Genomic DNA, 20,548 nt, shown 5'->3' on the forward strand with positions numbered 1-20,548 from the left:
ATTGGTAGACTATAGTCTAATAGGTCCTACGACTACGTGGTATAGGTATTGGTAGACTATAGTCTAATAGGCCTATGACTACGTGGTATACAGTAGCTATTGGTAGACTATAGTCTAATAGGGCCTATGACTACGTGGTATACAGTAGCTATTGGTAGGCTATAGTCTAATAGGCCTACGACTACATGGTATAGCTATTGGTAGACTATAGTCTAATAGGCCTACGACTACGTGGTATACAGTAGATATTGGTAGACTATAGTCTAATAGGCCTACGACTACGTGGTATACAGTAGCTATTGGTAGACTAGTCTAATAGGGCCTACGACTACGTGGTATACAGTAGCTATTGGTAGGCTATAGTCTAATAGGCCTACGACTACGTGGTATACAGTAGCTATTGGTAGACTATAGTCTAATAGGGCCTACGACTACGTGGTATACAGTAGCTATTGGTAGACTATAGTCTAATAGGCCTACGACTACGTGGTATACAGTAGCTATTGGTAGACTATAGTCTAATAGGGCCTACGACTACGTGGTATAGCTATTGGTAGACTATAGTCTAATAGGGCCTACGACTACGTGGTATACAGTAGCTATTGGTAGACTATAGTCTAATAGGCCTACGACTACGTGGTATACAGTAGCTATTGGTAGACTATAGTCTAATAGGCCTACGACTACGTGGTATACAGTAGCTATTGGTAGACTATAGTCTAATAGGCCTACGACTACGTGGTATACAGTAGCTATTGGTAGACTATAGTCTAATAGGCCTACGACTACGTGGTATACAGTAGCTATTGGTAGACTATAGTCTAATAGGGCCTACGACTACATGGTATAGCTATTGGTAGGCTATAGTCTAATAGGCCTACGACTACGTGGTATACAGTAGCTATTGGTAGACTATAGTCTAATAGGCCTACGACTACGTGGTATAGCTATTGGTAGACTATAGTCTAATAGGCCTACGACTACGTGGTATACAGTAGCTATTGGTAGACTATAGTCTAATAGGCCTACGACTACGTGGTATACAGTAGCTATTGGTAGACTATAGTCTAATAGGCCTACGACTACATGGTATAGCTATTGGTAGACTATAGTCTAATAGGCCTACGACTACGTGGTATACAGTAGCTATTGGTAGACTATAGTCTAATAGGCCTACGACTACGTGGTATACAGTAGCTATTGGTAGACTATAGTCTAATAGGCCTACGACTACATGGTATAGCTATTGGTAGACTATAGTCTAATAGGGCCTACGACTACGTGGTATACAGTAGCTATTGGTAGACTATAGTCTAATAGGCCTACGACTACGTGGTATACAGTAGCTATTGGTAGGCTATAGTCTAATAGGCCTACGACTACATGGTATAGCTATTGGTAGACTATAGGGCCTACGACTACGTGGTATACAGTAGCTATTGGTAGACTATAGTCTAATAGGCCTACGACTACATGGTATAGCTATTGGTAGACTATAGGGCCTACGACTACGTGGTATACAGTAGCTATTGGTAGGCTATAGTCTAATAGGCCTACGACTACATGGTATAGCTATTGGTAGACTATAGTCTAATAGTTCTACGACTACGTGGTATACAGTAGCTATTGGTAGACTATAGTCTAATAGGCCCTACGACTACGTGGTATACAGTAGCTATTGGTAGACTATAGTCTAATAGTTCTACGACTACGTGGTATACAGTAGCTATTGGTAGACTATAATCTAATAGGGCCTTCGACTACGTGGTATACAGTAGCTATTGGTAGACTATAGTCTAATAGGACCTACGACTACGTGGTATAGGTATTGGTAGGCTATAGTTTAATAGGCCTACGACTACGTGGTATACAGTAGCTATTGGTAGGCTATAGTCTAATAGGGCCTACGACTATGTGGTATACAGTAGCTATTGGTAGACTATAGTCTAATAGGGCCTACGACTACGTGGTATAGCTATTGGTAGGCTATAGTCTAATAGGGCCTACGACTACGTGGTATAGCTATTGGTAGACTATAGTCTAATAGGGCCTACGACTTCATGGTATACAGTAGCTATTGGTAGACTATAGTCTAATAGGCCTACGACTACGTGGTATACAGTAGCTATTGGTAGGCTATAGTCTAATAGGCCTACGACTACATGGTATACAGTAGCTATTGGTAGACTATAGTCTAATAGGACCTACGACTACATGGTATACAGTAGCTATTGGTAGACTATAGTCTAATAGGGCCTACGACTACGTGGTATAGCTATTGGTAGGCTATAGTCTAATAGGCCTACGACTACATGGTATACAGTAGCTATTGGTAGACTATAGTCTAATAGGACCTACGACTACGTGGTATACAGTAGCTATTGGTAGACTATAGTCTAATAGGCCTACGACTACGTGGTATAGGTATTGGTAGACTATAGTCTAATAGGGCCTACGACTACGTGGTATAGCTATTGGTAGGCTATAGTCTAATAGGCCTACGACTACGTGGTATACAGTAGCTATTGGTAGACTATAGTCTAATAGGCCTACGACTACGTGGTATAGGTATTGGTAGGCTATAGTCTAATAGGCCTACGACTACGTGGTATACAGTAGCTATTGGTAGACTATAGTCTAATAGGCCTACGACTACGTGGTATAGGTATTGGTAGGCTATAGTCTAATAGGCCTACGACTACGTGGTATACTGTAGCTATTGGTAGACTATAGTCTAATAGGCCTACGACTACGTGGTATACAGTAGCTATTGGTAGACTATAGTCTAATAGGGCCTACGACTACGTGGTATACAGTAGCTATTGGTAGACTATAGTCTAATAGGCCTACGACTACGTGGTATACAGTAGCTATTGGTAGACTATAGTCTAATAGGCCTACGACTACATGGCATACAGTAGATATTGGTAGACTATAGTCTAATAGGCCTACGACTACGTGGTATACAGTAGCTATTGGTAGACTATAGTCTAATAGGGTCTACGACTACGTGGTATAGGTATTGGTAGACTATAGTCTAATAGGTCCTACGACTACGTGGTATACAGTAGCTATTGGTAGACTATAGTCTAATAGGCCTACGACTACGTGGTATAGGTATTGGTAGACTATAGTCTAATAGGCCTACGACTACATGGTATAGGTATTGGTAGACTATAGTCTAATAGGGTCTACGACTACGTGGTATACAGTAGCTATTGGTAGACTATAGTCTAATAGTTCTACGACTACGTGGTATAGGTATTGGTAGACTATAGTCTAATAGGGTCTACGACTACGTGGTATACAGTAGCTATTGGTAGACTATAGTCTAATAGGCCTACGACTACGTGGTATAGGTATTGGTAGACTATAGTCTAATAGGGTCTACGACTACGTGGTATACAGTAGCTATTGGTAGACTATAGTCTAATAGGCCTACGACTACGTGGTATAGAGTAGCTATTGGTAGACTATAGTCTAATAGGGCCTACGACTACGTGGTATACAGTAGCTATTGGTAGACTATAGTCTAATAGGCCTACGACTACGTGGTATACAGTAGCTATTAGTAGACTATAGTCTAATAGGACCTACGACTACGTGGTATACAGTAGCTATTGGTAGACTATAGTCTAATAGGCCTACGACTACGTGGTATACAGTAGCTATTGGTAGACTATAGTCTAATAGGCCTACGACTACGTGGTATACAGTAGCTATTGGTAGACTATAGTCTAATAGGCCTACAACTACGTGGTATACAGTTGCTGTTGGTAGACTATAGTCTAATAGGCCTACGACTACGTGGTATACAGTAGCTATTGGTAGACTATAGGGCCTACGACTACGTGGTATACAGTAGCTATTGGTAGACTATAGGGCCTACGACTACGTGGTATACAGTAGCTATTGGTAGACTATAGTCTAATAGGGCCTACGACTACATGGTATACAGTAGCTATTGGTAGACTATAGGGCCTACGACTACGTGGTATACAGTAGCTATTGGTGGACTATAGTCTAATAGGCCTACGACTACGTGGTATACAGTAGCTATTGGTAGACTATAGTCTAATAGGGCCTACGACTACGTGGTATACAGTAGCTATTGGTAGACTATAGTCTAATAGGCCTACGACTACGTGGTATAGCTATTGGTAGACTATAGTCTAATAGGCCTACGACTACGTGGTATACAGTAGCTATTGGTAGACTATAGTCTAATAGGCCTACGACTACGTGGTATACAGTAGCTATTGGTAGACTATAGTCTAATAGGCCTACGACTACGTGGTATACAGTAGCTATTGGTAGACTATAGTCTAATAGGCCTACGACTACGTGGTATACAGTAGCTATTGGTAGACTATAGTCTAATAGGCCTACGACTACGTGGTATACAGTAGCTATTGGTAGACTATAGTCTAATAGGGCCTACGACTACGTGGTATACAGTAGCTATTGGTAGGCTATAGTCTAATAGGGCCTACGACTACGTGGTATACAGTAGCTATTGGTAGGCTATAGTCTAATAGGCCTACGACTACGTGGTATACAGTAGCTATTGGTAGACTATAGTCTAATAGGCCTACGACTACGTGGTATAGCTATTGGTAGACTATAGTCTAATAGGGCCTACGACTACGTGGTATACAGTAGCTATTGGTAGACTATAGTCTAATAGGCCTACGACTACGTGGTATAGCTATTGGTAGACTATAGTCTAATAGGCCTACGACTACGTGGTATACAGTAGCTATTGGTAGACTATAGTCTAATAGGCCTACGACTACGTGGTATAGGTATTGGTAGGCTATAGTCTAATAGGCCTACGACTACGTGGTATACAGTAGCTATTGGTAGGCTATAGGGCCTACGACTACATGGTATAGCTATTGGTAGACTATAGTCTAATAGGCCTACGACTACGTGGTATAGCTATTGGTAGACTATAGTCTAATAGGCCTACGACTACGTGGTATACAGTAGCTATTGGTAGACTATAGTCTAATAGGCCTACGACTACGTGGTATACAGTAGCTATTGGTAGACTATAGTCTAATAGGCCTATGACTACATGGTATACAGTAGCTATTGGTAGACTATAGTCTAATAGGGCCTACGACTACGTGGTATACAGTAGCTATTGGTAGACTATAGTCTAATAGGGCCTACGACTACGTGGTATACAGTAGCTATTGGTAGACTATAGTCTAATAGGGCCTACGACTACGTGGTATACAGTAGCTATTGGTAGACTATAGTCTAATAGGCCTACGACTACGTGGTATAGCTATTGGTAGGCTATAGTCTAATAGGCCTACGACTACGTGGTATAGCTATTGGTAGACTATAGTCTAATAGGGCCTACGACTACGTGGTATACAGTAGCTATTGGTAGACTATAGTCTAATAGGCCTACGACTACGTGGTATACAGTAGCTATTGGTAGACTATAGTCTAATAGGGCCTACGACTACGTGGTATACAGTAGCTATTGGTAGGCTATAGTCTAATAGGGCCTACGACTACGTGGTATACAGTAGCTATTGGTAGGCTATAGTCTAATAGGCCTACGACTACGTGGTATACAGTAGCTATTGGTAGACTATAGTCTAATAGGGCCTACGACTACGTGGTATACAGTAGCTATTGGTAGACTATAGTCTAATAGGCCTACGACTACGTGGTATAGCTATTGGTAGGCTATAGTCTAATAGGCCTACGACTACGTGGTATACAGTAGCTATTGGTAGACTATAGTCTAATAGGCCTACGACTACGTGGTATACAGTAGCTATTGGTAGACTATAGTCTAATAGGCCTACGACTACGTGGTATACAGTAGCTATTGGTAGACTATAGTCTAATAGGCCTACGACTACGTGGTATACAGTAGCTATTGGTAGACTATAGTCTAATAGGGCCACGACTACATGGTATACAGTAGCTATTGGTAGACTATAGTCTAATAGGCCTACGACTACGTGGTATACAGTAGCTATTGGTAGACTATAGTCTAATAGGCCTACGACTACATGGTATACAGTAGCTATTGGTAGACTATAGGGCCTACGACTACGTGGTATACAGTAGCTATTGGTAGACTATAGTCTAATAGGGCCTACGACTACGTGGTATACAGTAGCTATTGGTAGACTATAGTCTAATAGGCCTATGACTACGTGGTATAGCTATTGGTAGACTATAGTCTAATAGGCCTATGACTACGTGGTATACAGTAGATATTGGTAGACTATAGTCTAATAGGCCTACGACTACGTGGTATACAGTAGCTATTGGTAGACTATAGTCTAATAGGCCTACGACTACATGGTATAGCTATTGGTAGACTATAGTCTAATAGGCCTATGACTACATGGTATAGCTATTGGTAGACTATAGTCTAATAGGGCCTACGACTACGTGGTATACAGTAGCTATTGGTAGACTATAGTCTAATAGGCCTACGACTACGTGGTATACAGTAGCTATTGGTAGACTATAGTCTAATAGGGCCTACGACTACGTGGTATACAGTAGCTATTGGTAGACTATAGTCTATAGCTCTACGACTACGTGGTATACAGTAGCTATTGGTAGACTATAGTCTAATAGGGCCTACGACTACGTGGTATACAGTAGCAATTGGTAGGCTATAGTTTAATAGGCCTACGACTACGTGGTATAGGTATTGGTAGACTATAGTCTAATATGCCTACGACTACATGGTATACAGTAGCTATTGGTAGACTATAGGGCCTACGACTACGTGGTATACAGTAGCTATTGGTAGACTATAGTCTAATAGGCCTACGACTACGTGGTATAGCTATTGGTAGACTATAGTCTAATAGGCCTACGACTACGTGGTATACAGTAGCTATTGGTAGACTATAGTCTAATAGGCCTACGACTACATGGTATACAGTAGCTATTGGTAGACTATAGTCTATAGGCCTACGACTACGTGGTATACAGTAGCTATTGGTAGACTATAGTCTAATAGGCCTACGACTACGTGGTATACAGTAGCTATTGGTAGACTATAGTCTAATAGGCCTACGACTACGTGGTATACAGTAGCTATTGGTAGACTATAGTCTAATAGGCCTACGACTACGTGGTATACAGTAGATATTGGTAGACTATAGTCTAATAGGACCTACGACTACGTGGTATACAGTAGCTATTGGTAGACTATAGTCTAATAGGCCTACGACTACGTGGTATACAGTAGCTATTGGTAGACTATAGTCTAATAGGCCTACGACTACGTGGTATACAGTAGCTATTGGTAGACTATAGTCTAATAGGGCCTACGACTACGTGGTATACAGTAGCTATTGGTAGACTATAGTCTAATAGGCCTACGACTACGTGGTATACAGTAGCTATTGGTAGACTATAGTCTAATAGGGCCTACGACTACGTGGTATACAGTAGCTATTGGTAGACTATAGTCTAATAGGGCCTACGACTACGTGGTATACAGTAGCTATTGGTAGACTATAGTCTAATAGGGCCTACGACTACGTGGTATACAGTAGCTATTGGTAGACTATAGTCTAATAGGGCCTATGACTACGTGGTATACAGTAGCTATTGGTAGACTATAGTCTAATAGGGCCTACGACTACGTGGTATACAGTAGCTATTGGTAGACTATAGTCTAATAGGCCTACGACTACGTGGTATAGGTATTGGTAGACTATAGTCTAATAGGCCTACGACTACGTGGTATACAGTAGCTATTGGTAGACTATAGTCTAATAGGGCCTACGACTACATGGTATAGGTATTGGTAGACTATAGTCTAATAGGGCCTACGACTACGTGGTATACAGTAGCTATTGGTAGACTATAGGGCATACGACTACGTGGTATACAGTAGCTATTGGTAGACTATAGTCTAATAGGGCCTACAACTACGTGGTATACAGTAGCTATTGGTAGACTATAGTATAATAGTACCTACGACTACGTGGTATACAGTAGCAATTGGTAGGCTATAGTCTAATAGGTCTACGACTACATGGTATACAGTAGATATTGGTAGACTATAGTCTAATAGGCCTACGACTACGTGGTATAGCTATTGGTAGGCTATAGTCTAATAGGCCTACGACTATGTGGTATACAGTAGCTATGGGTAGGCTATAGTCTAATAGGCCTACGACTATGTGGTATACAGTAGCTATTGGTAGACTATAGTCTAATAGGCCTACGACTACGTGGTATACAGTAGCTATTGGTAGACTATAGTCTAATAGGCCTACGACTACGTGGTATACAGTAGCTATGGGTAGGCTATAGTCTAATAGGCCTACGACTACGTGGTATACAGTAGCTATTGGTAGACTATAGTCTAATAGGCCTACGACTACATGGTATACAGTAGCTATTGGTAGACTATAGTCTAATAGGGCCTACGACTACGTGGTATACAGTAGCAATTGGTAGGCTATAGTCTAATAGGCCTACGACTACGTGGTATAGGTATTGGTAGACTATAGTCTAATAGGGCCTACGACTACGTGGTATACAGTAGCTATTGGTAGACTATAGTCTAATAGGGCCTACGACTACGTGGTATACAGTAGCAATTGGTAGGCTATAGTCTAATAGGCCTACGACTACGTGGTATAGGTATTGGTAGACTATAGTCTAATAGGCCTACGACTACATGGTATACAGTAGCTATTGGTAGACTATAGGGCCTACGACTACGTGGTATACAGTAGCTATTGGTAGACTATAGTCTAATAGGCCTACGACTACGTTGTATAGCTATTGGTAGACTATAGTCTAATAGGCCTACGACTACGTGGTATACAGTAGCTATTGGTAGACTATAGTCTAATAGGCCTACGACTACATGGTATACAGTAGCTATTGGTAGACTATAGTCTATAGGCCTACGACTACGTGGTATACAGTAGCTATTGGTAGACTATAGTCTAATAGGCCTACGACTACGTGGTATACAGTAGCTATTGGTAGACTATAGTCTAATAGGCCTACGACTACGTGGTATACAGTAGCTATTGGTAGACTATAGTCTAATAGGACTACGACTACGTGGTATACAGTAGATATTGGTAGACTATAGTCTAATAGGGCCTACGACTACGTGGTATACAGTAGCTATTGGTAGACTATAGTCTAATAGGCCTACGACTACGTGGTATAGGTATTGGTAGACTATAGTCTAATAGGCCTACGACTACGTGGTATACAGTAGCTATTGGTAGACTATAGTCTAATAGGGCCTACGACTACGTGGTATACAGTAGCTATTGGTAGACTATAGTCTAATAGGACCTACGACTACGTGGTATACAGTAGCAATTGGTAGGCTATAGTCTAATAGGTCTACGACTACATGGTATACAGTAGCTATTGGTAGACTATAGTCTAATAGGCCTACGACTACGTGGTATAGCTATTGGTAGGCTATAGTCTAATAGGCCTACGACTATGTGGTATACAGTAGCTATTGGTAGACTATAGTCTAATAGGACCTACGACTACGTGGTATACAGTAGATATTGGTAGACTATAGTCTAATAGGCCTACGACTACGTGGTATACAGTAGCTATTGGTAGGCTATAGTCTAATAGGCCTACGACTACGTGGTATACAGTAGCTATTGGTAGACTATAGTCTAATAGGCCTATGACTACGTGGTATACAGTAGCTATTGGTAGGCTATAGTCTAATAGGACCTACGACTACGTGGTATACAGTAGCTATTGGTAGACTATAGTCTAATAGGACCTACGACTACATGGTATACAGTAGCTATTGCTAGGCTATAGTCTAATAGGCCTACGACTACGTGGTATACAGTAGCTATTGGTAGACTATAGTCTAATAGGCCTACGACTACGTGGTATACAGTAGCTATTGGTAGACTATAGTCTAATAGGGCCTACGACTACGTGGTATACAGTAGCTATTGGTAGACTATAGTCTAATAGGGCCTACGACTACGTGGTATACAGTAGCTATTGGTAGACTATAGTCTAATAGGCCTTCGACTACGTGGTATAGAGTAGCTATTGGTAGGCTATAGTCTAATAGGGCCTACGACTACGTGGTATAGGTATTGGTAGACTATAGTCTAATAGGCCTACGACTACGTGGTATACAGTAGCTATTGGTAGACTATAGTCTAATAGGCCTATGACTACGTGGTATACAGTAGATATTGGTAGACTATAGTCTAATAGGGCCTACGACTACGTGGTATACAGTAGCTATTGGTAGACTATAGTCTAATAGGCCTACGACTACGTGGTATACAGTAGCTATTGGTAGACTATAGTCTAATAGGGCCTACGACTACGTGGTATACAGTAGCTATTGGTAGACTATAGTCTAATAGGCCTACGACTACGTGGTATACAGTAGCTATTGGTAGACTATAGGGCCTACGACTACATGGTATACAGTAGCGATTGGTAGACTATAGTCTAATAGGACCTACGACTACGTGGTATACAGTAGCTATTGGTAGACTATAGTCTAATAGGGCCTACGACTACGTGGTATAGAGTAGCTATTGGTAGACTATAGTCTAATAGGCCTACGACTACGTGGTATACAGTAGCTATTGGTAGACTATAGTCTAATAGGCCTACGACTACGTGGTATACAGTAGCTATTGGTAGACTATAGTCTAATAGGCCTACGACTACGTGGTATACAGTAGCTATTGGTAGACTATAGTCTAATAGTTCTACGACTACGTGGTATACAGTAGCTATTGGTAGACTATAGTCTAATAGGCCTACGGTGGTATACAGTAGCTATTGGTAGACTATAGTCTAATAGGCCTACGACTACGTGGTATACAGTAGCTATTGGTAGACTATAGTCTAATAGGCCTACGACTACGTGGTATACAGTAGCTATTGGTAGACTATAGTCTAATAGGCCTACGACTACGTGGTATAGCTATTGGTAGACTATAGTCTAAAAGGCCTACGACTACATGGTATACAGTAGCTATTGGTAGACTATAGTCTAATAGGGCCTACGACTACGTGGTATACAATAGCTATTGGTAGACTATAGTCTAATAGGCCTACGACTACGTGGTATACAGTAGCTATTGGTAGACTATAGTCTAATAGGCCTACGACTACGTGGTATACAGTAGCTATTGGTAGACTATAGGGCCTACGACTACATGGTATACAGTAGCTATTGGTAGACTATAGTCTAATAGGCCTACGACTACGTGGTATACAGTAGCTATTGGTAGACTATAGTCTAATAGGTCTACGACTACGTGGTATACAGTAGCTATTGGTAGACTATAGTCTAATAGGCCTACGACTACGTGGTATACAGTAGCTATTGGTAGACTATAGTCTAATAGGTCTACGACTACGTGGTATACAGTAGCTATTGGTAGACTATAGTCTAATAGGCCTACGACTACGTGGTATAGCTATTGGTAGACTATAGTCTAATAGGGCCTACGACTACGTGGTATAGCTATTGGTAGACTATAGTCTAATAGGTCTACGACTACGTGGTATACAGTAGCTATTGGTAGACTATAGTCTAATAGGGCCTACGACTACGTGGTATACAGTAGCTATTGGTAGGCTATAGTCTAATAGGCCTACGACTACGTGGTATACAGTAGCTATTGGTAGACTATAGTCTAATAGGCCTACGACTACGTGGTATACAGTAGCTATTGGTAGACTATAGTCTAATAGACCTACGACTACGTGGTATACAGTAGCTATTGGTAGACTATAGTCTAATAGGCCTACGACTACGTGGTATACAGTAGCTATTGGTAGGCTATAGTCTAATAGGCCTACGACTACGTGGTATACAGTAGCTATTGGTAGACTATAGTCTAATAGGGCCTACGACTACGTGGTATACAGTAGCTATTGGTAGACTATAGTCTAATAGGACTACGACTACGTGGTATACAGTAGCTATTGGTAGGCTATAGTCTAATAGGACTACGACTACGTGGTATACAGTAGCTATTGGTAGACTATAGGGCCTACGACTACGTGGTATACAGTAGCTATTGGTAGACTATAGTCTAATAGGGCCTACGACTATGTGGTATACAGTAGCTAATGGTAGACTATAGTCTAATAGGCCTACGACTACGTGGTATACAGTAGCTATTGGTAGACTATAGGGCCTACGACTACGTGGTATAGCTATTGGTAGACTATAGTCTAATAGGCCTACGACTACGTGGTATACAGTAGCTATTGGTAGACTATAGTCTAATAGGCCTACGACTACGTGGTATACAGTAGCTATTGGTAGACTATAGTCTAATAGGCCTACGACTACGTAGTATACAGTAGCTATTGGTAGACTATAGTCTAATAGGCCTATGACTACGTGGTATACAGTAGCTATTGGTAGACTATAGTCTAATAGGCCTACGACTACGTGGTATACAGTAGCTATTGGTAGACTATAGTCTAATAGGCCCTACGACTACGTGGTATACAGTAGCTATTGGTAGACTATAGTCTAATAGGCCTACGACTACGTGGTATACAGTAGCTATTGGTAGACTATAGGGCCTACGACTACGTGGTATACAGTAGCTATTGGTAGGCTATAGTCTAATAGGCCTACGACTACGTGGTATACAGTAGCTATTGGTAGACTATAGTCTAATAGGGCCTACGACTACGTGGTATACAGTAGCTATTGGTAGACTATAGTCTAATAGGACTACGACTACGTGGTATACAGTAGCTATTGGTAGGCTATAGTCTAATAGGACTACGACTACGTGGTATACAGTAGCTATTGGTAGACTATAGGGCCTACGACTACGTGGTATACAGTAGCTATTGGTAGACTATAGTCTAATAGGGCCTACGACTATGTGGTATACAGTAGCTAATGGTAGACTATAGTCTAATAGGCCTACGACTACGTGGTATACAGTAGCTATTGGTAGACTATAGGGCCTACGACTACGTGGTATAGCTATTGGTAGACTATAGTCTAATAGGCCTACGACTACGTGGTATACAGTAGCTATTGGTAGACTATAGTCTAATAGGCCTACGACTACGTGGTATACAGTAGCTATTGGTAGACTATAGTCTAATAGGCCTACGACTACGTAGTATACAGTAGCTATTGGTAGACTATAGTCTAATAGGCCTATGACTACGTGGTATACAGTAGCTATTGGTAGACTATAGTCTAATAGGCCTACGACTACGTGGTATACAGTAGCTATTGGTAGACTATAGTCTAATAGGCCCTACGACTACGTGGTATACAGTAGCTATTGGTAGACTATAGTCTAATAGGCCTACGACTACGTGGTATACAGTAGCTATTGGTAGACTATAGGGCCTACGACTACGTGGTATACAGTAGCTATTGGTAGACTATAGTCTAATAGGCCTACGACTACGTGGTATACAGTAGCTATTGGTAGACTATAGTCTAATAGGGCCTACGACTACGTGGTATACAGTAGCTATTGGTAGACTATAGTCTAATAGGGCCTACGACTACGTGGTATACAGTAGCTATTGGTAGACTATAGTCTAATAGGCCTACGACTACGTGGTATAGATATTGGTAGGCTATAGTCTAATAGAACTACGACTACGTGGTATACAGTAGCTATTGGTAGACTATAGTCTAATAGGGCCTACGACTACGTGGTATACAGTAGCTATTGGTAGACTATAGTCTAATAGGCCTACGACTACGTGGTATACAGTAGCTATTGGTAGACTATAGTCTAATAGGCCTACGACTACGTGGTATACAGTAGCTATTGGTAGACTATAGTCTAATAGGCCTACGACTACGTGGTATAGCTATTGGTAGACTATAGTCTAATAGGCCTACGACTACGTGGTATACAGTAGCTATTGGTAGACTATAGTCTAATAGGCCTACGACTACGTGGTATACAGTAGCTATTGGTAGACTATAGTCTAATAGGCCTACGACTACGTGGTATACAGTAGCTATTGGTAGGCTATAGTCTAATAGGGCCTACGACTACGTGGTATACAGTAGCTATTGGTAGACTATAGTCTAATAGGCCTACGACTACGTGGTATACAGTAGCTATTGGTAGGCTATAGTCTAATAGGCCTACGACTACGTGGTATACAGTAGATATTGGTAGACTATAGTCTAATAGGGCCTACGACTACGTGGTATACAGTAGCTATTGGTAGACTATAGTCTAATAGGCCTACGACTACGTGGTATACAGTAGCTATTGGTAGACTATAGTCTAATAGGCCTACGACTACGTGGTATACAGTAGATATTGGTAGACTATAGTCTAATAGGGTCTACGACTACGTGGTATACAGTAGCTATTGGTAGACTATAGGGCCTACGACTACGTGGTATACAGTAGCTATTGGTAGACTATAGTCTAATAGGCCTACGACTACGTGGTATACAGTAGCTATTGGTAGACTATAGTCTAATAGGCCTACGACTACGTGGTATACAGTAGATATTGGTAGGCTATAGTCTAATAGGGCCTACGACTACGTGGTATACAGTAGCTATTGGTAGGCTATAGTCTAATAGGGCCTACGACTACGTGGTATACAGTAGATATTGGTAGGCTATAGTCTAATAGGGCCTACGACTACGTGGTATACAGTAGCTATTGGTAGGCTATAGTCTAATAGGCCTACGACTACGTGGTATACAGTAGCTATTGGTAGGCTATAGTCTAATAGGCCTACGACTACGTGGTATACAGTAGCTATTGGTAGACTATAGTCTAATAGGGCCTACGACTACGTGGTATACAGTAGATATTGGTAGGCTATAGTCTAATAGGGCCTACGACTACGTGGTATACAGTAGCTATTGGTAGACTATAGTCTAATAGGCCTACGACTACGTGGTATACAGTAGCTATTGGTAGACTATAGTCTAATAGGCCTACGACTACGTGGTATAGCTATTGGTAGGCTAACCAAGTGATCACATATCGTTCTGGGTTCCACTTCGCAACAGCAGGTCAGTGGAGTTTTATGAACATCAAGGCAGACACAGTGAATTTTCATTTTTTTTCAACGTTCTGATTGGCCAAAGTGGTCAAACCTCCAACGGGCCTCTGCAGTGCACACACATAACCTACAGTTCTTCATCATTCACTCCCCCACCAGAGAGAAGAAACCACCATAACCTTCACATAACCTACAGTTCTTCATCATTCACTCCCCCACCAGAGAGAAGAAACCACCATAACCTTCACATAACCTACAGTTCTTCATCATTCACTCCCCCACCAGAGAGAAGAAACCACCATAACCTTCACATAACCTACAGTTCTTCATCATTCACTCCCCCACCAGAGTGAATGATGAGATTTTGGGATTTTAGTTGTAAATAAATATAATTAATTTAGAATTGATCAGAATACATTTTCCACAAATTGGTAAATAGTTTCAACCATCTCAAACTGAACAACTGATGGAGGACCACTCCTCCAGCAACACTACACCCCTGCTAAACGAGGGAGGACCACTCCTCCACTACTCCCCTGCTAAACGAGGGAGGACCACTCCTCCACTACACCCCTGCTAAATGAGGGAGGACCACTCCTCCACTACACCCCTGCTAAATGAGGGAGGACCACTCCTCCACTACACCCCTGCTAAATGAGGGAGGACCACTCCTCCACTACACCCCTGCTAAATGAGGGAGGACCACTCCTCCACTACTCCCCTGCTAAATGAGGGAGGACCACTCCTCCAGCAACACTCCACCCCTGCTAAATGATTGAGGACCACTCCTCCACTACACCCCTGCTAAATGAGGGAGGACCACTCCTCCACTACACCCCTGGTAAATGAGGGAGGACCACTCCTCCACTACACCCCTGCTAAATGAGGGAGGACCACTCCTCCACTACACCCCTGCTAAATGAGGGAGGACCACTCCTCCACTACACCCCTGCTAAATGAGGGAGGACCACTCCTCCACTACACCCCTGCTAAATGAGGGAGGACCACTCCTCCACTACACCCCTGCTAAATGAGGGAGGACCACTCCTCCACTACACCCCTGCTAAATGAGGGAGGACCACTCCTCCACTACTCCCCTGCTAAATGAGGGAGGACCACTCCTCCAGCAACACTCCACCCCTGCTAAATGATTGAGGACCACTCCTCCACTACACCCCTGCTAAATGAGGGAGGACCACTCCTCCACTACACCCCTGGTAAATGAGGGAGGACCACTCCTCCACTACACCCCTGCTAAATGAGGGAGGACCACTCCTCCACTACACCCCTGCTAAATGAGGGAGGACCACTCCTCCACTACACCCCTGCTAAATGAGGGAGGACCACTCCTCCACTACACCCCTGCTAAATGAGGGAGGACCACTCCTCCACTACACCCCTGCTAAATGAGGGAGGACCACTCCTCCACTACACCCCTGCTAAATGAGGGAGGACCACTCCTCCACTACACCCCTGCTAAATGAGGGAGGACCACTCCTCCACTACACCCCTGCTAAATGAGGGAGGACCACTCCTCCACTACACCCCTGCTAAATGAGGGAGGACCACTCCTCCACTACACCCCTGCTAAATGAGGGAGGGCCACTCCTCCACTACACCCCTGCTAAATGAGGGAGGGCCACTCCTCCACTACACCCCTGCTAAATGAGGGAGGACCACTCCTCCACTACACCCCTGCTAAATGAGGGAGGACCACTCCTCCACTACTCCCCTGCTAAATGAGGGAGGACCACTCCTCCACTACACCCCTGCTAAATGAGGGAGGGCCACTCCTCCACTACACCCCTGCTAAATGAGGGAGGACCACTCCTCCACTACACCCCTGCTAAATGAGGGAGGACCACTCCTCCACTACACCCCTGCTAAATGAGGGAGGGCCACTGCTCCACTACACCCCTGCTAAATGAGGGAGGGCCACTCCTCCACTACACCCCTGCTAAATGAGGGAGGACCACTCCTCCACTACACCCCTGCTAAATGAGGGAGGACCACTCCTCCACTACACCCCTGCTAAATGAGGGAGGACCACTCCTCCACTACACCCCTGCTAAATGAGGGAGGACCACTCCTCCACTACACCCCTGCTAAATGAGGGAGGACCACTCCTCCACTACACCCCTGCTAAATGAGGGAGGACCACTCCTCCACTACTCCCCTGCTAAATGAGGGAGGACCACTCCTCCACTACACCCCTGCTAAATGAGGGAGGACCACTCCTCCACTACACCCCTGCTAAATGAGGGAGGACCACTCCTCCACTACACCCCTGCTAAATGAGGGAGGACCACTCCTCCACTACACCCCTGCTAAATGAGGGAGGACCACTCCTCCACTACTCCCCTGCTAAATGAGGGAGGACCACTCCTCCACTACACCCCTGCTAAATGAGGGAGGACCACTCCTCCACTACACCCCTACTAAATGAGGGAGGACCACTCCTCCACTACACCCCTGCTAAATGAGGGAGGACCACTCCTCCACTACACCCCTGCTAAATGAGGGAGGACCACTCCTCCACTACACCCCTGCTAAATGAGGGAGGACCACTCCTCCACTACACCCCTGCTAAATGAGGGAGGACCACTCCTCCACTACACCCCTGCTAAATGAGGGAGGACCACTCCTCCACTACTCCCCTGCTAAATGAGGGAGGACCACTCCTCCACTACACCCCTGCTAAATGAGGGAGGACCACTCCTCCACTACACCCCTACTAAATGAGGGAGGACCACTCCTCCACTACACCCCAGCTAAATGAGGGAGGACCACTCCTCCGCTACACCCCTGCTAAATGAGGGAGGACCACTCCTCCACTACTCCCCTGCTAAATGAGGGAGGACCACTCCTCCACTACACCCCTGCTAAATGAGGGAGGACCACTCCTCCACTACACCCCTACTAAATGAGGGAGGACCACTCCTCCACTACACCCCTGCTAAATGAGGGAGGACCACTCCTCCACTACACCCCTGCTAAATGAGGCAGGACCACTCCTCCACTACACCCCTGCTAAATGAGGGAGGACCACTCCTCCACTACTCCCCTGCTAAATGAGGGAGGGCCACTCCTCCACTACACCCCTGCTAAATGAGGGAGGACCACTCCTCCACTACACCCCTACTAAATGAGGGAGGACCACTCCTCCACTACACCCCTGCTAAATGAGGGAGGACCACTCCTCCACTACACCCCTGCTAAATGAGGGAGGGCCACTCCTCCACTACACCCCTGCTAAATGAGGGAGGACCACTCCTCCACTACACCCCTGCTAAATGAGGGAGGACCACTCCTCCACTACACCCCTGGTAAATGAGGGAGGACCACTCCTCCACTACACCCCTGCTAAATGAGGGAGGACCACTCCTCCACTACACCCCTGCTAAATGAGGGAGGACCACTCCTCCACTACACCCCTGCTAAATGAGGGAGGACCACTCCTCCACTACACCCCTGCTAAATGAGGGAGGACCACTCCTCCACTACACCCCTGCTAAATGAGGGAGGACCACTCCTCCACTACACCCCTGCTAAATGAGGGAGGACCACTCCTCCACTACTCCCCTGAACAGTAAACACACCATCTACTGTTTACTGCACAGTGTCCGGTTTGCAACTCCATCCTGTGTGTGTACAGAGAGCGAGAGGGAGGGGGAGGAGAGAGAGAGAGAGAGAGATACAGAGAGAGGGGGGGAGGAGAGAGAGAGAGGGAGAGAGAGAGAGAGAGAGGGAGGGGGGGAGGGGGAGGAGAGAGAGAGAGAGGGAGGGGGAGGAGAGAGAGAGAGATACAGAGAGAGAGAGAGAGAGAGAGAGAGAGGGAGGGGGAGGAGAGATACACAGAGAGAGAGAGAGAAAGAGGGAGGGGGAGGAGAGAGAGAGAGATACAGAGAGAGAGAGAGAGAGAGAGAGAGGGAGGGGGAGGAGAGAGAGAGAGATACAGAGAGAGAGAGAGAGAGAGAGAGAGAGGGAGGGGGAGGAGAGAGAGAGAGAGAGAGAGAGGGAGGGGGAGGAGAGAGAGAGAGATACAGAGAGAGAGAGAGAGAGAGAGAGGGAGAGAGAGAGATACAGAGAGAGAGAGACAAAGAGAGAGAGAGAGAGAGAGGGAGAGAGAGAGATACAGAGAGAGAGAGAGAGGAGGTAGATGTTTGAGAGAGAGAGAGAGAGAGAGAGAGAGAGAGAGAGAGAGAGAGAGAGAGCGAGCGAGCGAGCGAGAGACCCACCCTGTCTGAAGAAAGGCCCACACACATGACTCATACTGACTTCCCCAAATACAGCCCCTACTGCTCCACACTCACTATGGTTTTCTATAAACTAGAGTTTTCTTTCATTAAAAACATTCCAACTGACTGTAGCAGGGTTGAACAGTTAAACAGCAAAACAACACATTATATTCCCAGTGTGACATCACATCATGATCAGGCCGGGTTTCCCCAAAAACATAGAAATACCCATACTAGCGTAATAAATGGTAAGGTTTTATAGTATGTGAAATTTCTATAATTGTATTCCAAATGCATCATCTAATGTGTGATTGCGTTGACTCCCGCCATTCATTCATTTTTGTACATGAATTTATCTGATTACAAGCTGTTGAAAATAGTGTGAATTCTACTTGATCAAACGCCGAAATGAGTATGCAGTTTATGTATACTGAACGAAAATATAAATGCAACTTGCAACAATTTCAAAGATTTTACTGAGTTACAGTTCATATAAGGAAATCAGTCAATTGAAATTAATCAATTAGGCCCTAATCTATCGATTTCACATGACTGGGCAGGGGCGCAGCCATGGGTGGACATTTCTGCAGTCAGCATGCCAATTGCACGCTCCCTCAATTTGAGACATCTGTGGCATTGTGTTGTGTGACAAAACTGCACATTTTAAAGTGGACTTTTATTGTCCCGAGCACAAGGTGCACCTGTGTAATGATCATGCTGTTTAATCAGCTTCTTGATATGCCACACCTGTCAGGTGGATGGATTATCTTGGCAAAGGAGAAATGGTCACTAACAGGGATTTAAACATTTTAGAGAAATGATATTTTTGTGCTTATGGAACATTTCAGGGATTCATTTATTTCAGCTCATGAAACATGGGACCAAGACTTTACATGTTGCGTTTATATTTTTGTTCAGTGTAGTACACTAGTATGGGTATCCGGACAGAGACAGTATATTTTAGCATCAATACCATTCATTGGTAGTTTTCCCACACAACATACACATATCATCATTAGCATCAACAACATGTTAACATCATTGGTAGGCAATAGATGAACATTGTTTTTAATGCTAAACATGACACGTATGTTTTTTTGGAGAAACTCACGCGGGATGAACTTAAACACTTCTATGGGAGCATAGTCTCAAATGATCTCCCTCCGTTCTACTGTTATATTGTGTAATAACCATTATATTGTGTAATAACCATAGAGATCCTATTAAATGACTGTTGTAATTAGTGTTCTAAGTCGACGGTAATAACCTATTCTAGAATCCATACT

General features: G+C 43.9%; 1 protein-coding gene across 1 annotated transcript in view; it reads right to left on the reverse strand.

Annotated features, from left to right (window-relative positions):
- LOC311125687 (annexin A5-like) overlaps positions 1–20,548 on the reverse strand; it is a gene marked incomplete at its 3' end in the record, with an annotated part of 40,509 nt that overhangs the window by 19,173 nt on the left and 788 nt on the right. The gene's annotated exons all lie outside the window — the stretch shown is intronic.

The sequence above is a fragment of the Coregonus lavaretus genome, assembly GCF_964263955.1.
Source record: "Coregonus lavaretus genome assembly, contig: HAP1_SCAFFOLD_1808, whole genome shotgun sequence".
Lineage (NCBI taxonomy): Eukaryota > Metazoa > Chordata > Actinopteri > Salmoniformes > Salmonidae > Coregonus > Coregonus lavaretus.